This window comes from Octodon degus, unplaced genomic scaffold, assembly GCF_000260255.1.
Source record: "Octodon degus isolate 3935 unplaced genomic scaffold, OctDeg1.0 scaffold00244, whole genome shotgun sequence".
NCBI lineage: Eukaryota > Metazoa > Chordata > Mammalia > Rodentia > Octodontidae > Octodon > Octodon degus.
In genome coordinates, this window is record NW_004524820.1 from 1,152,086 (window position 1) to 1,152,898 (window position 813).

The 813-nt window shown below is 36.9% G+C and overlaps 1 protein-coding gene across 2 annotated transcripts in view; it reads left to right on the forward strand.

The window, feature by feature from the left end:
* The window catches only part of Coq3 (coenzyme Q3, methyltransferase), a 51,948-nt gene that overhangs the window by 3,498 nt on the left and 47,637 nt on the right, over positions 1-813 (forward strand). The window lies entirely within an intron of this gene.

An 813-nucleotide genomic window follows, 5' to 3' on the forward strand; every position in this document is an offset into this window, starting at 1 on the left:
TTTTTTTTGCAGAACCGGGGATTGAACTCAGGTCCTTGTGTTTGCCAGTCAAGCGCTTATCCTACTGAGCCATCTCCCCGGCCCCCACTTTATTCTTTACACATTACATATGCAGTATATATTTTATAAGAATACTTTTCAAGTTGTTTATGCCATTTTTCTCTAGCTGAATCTAGACAACTTGCAAAGAAACTGTTGTCATATTGCTTTGGTATAGTGGTTCCTTCCCTCCCACTCCAGCTCTCTATCCTCCTTCGACTGCTTGTTCATATTTGTCAGCCTGTTTACATTAATAGGCGTTCTGAGGTTCCTGTACACAACACATCTTTGTTTCTCTCATTTCCCATCTCCTCCTCATCCCTTAGTGTTCCCTGGGACCATGTCCGTTTGTGGTAAATGTCTACCTTTATTTGGAACTGTTGAAACGCTTTGCAGAATGGCTCTACCATTTTACACTCCCACCATCAATATGTAATTTCAATATTTTAAATTTTGTAAGCTTTTTTTTTTGGTGGTAGTTAATTTGTTTTCATTCTTGCAGTGATGGGGATTTAACTTAGAGAGCCATGAATACTATGCAGGTGCTCCACTATGGAGCTACATCCCAGCCCTAATTTTAGTCATTTTGATAAGTATATAGTACTATCTCAGTGTAACTTTCATTTGTGTTATCCTAGTTCCTCTTAATATTGAGTATCTTTTTATGTGTGTATTTGTATCTTTTTTTCCCCATAATTTTATTGAGAAAAAAATAGCAATGAGACAGTTTCAAACCAAATTGGTAGGACAGTTTCAATAATTAACACATTGCAT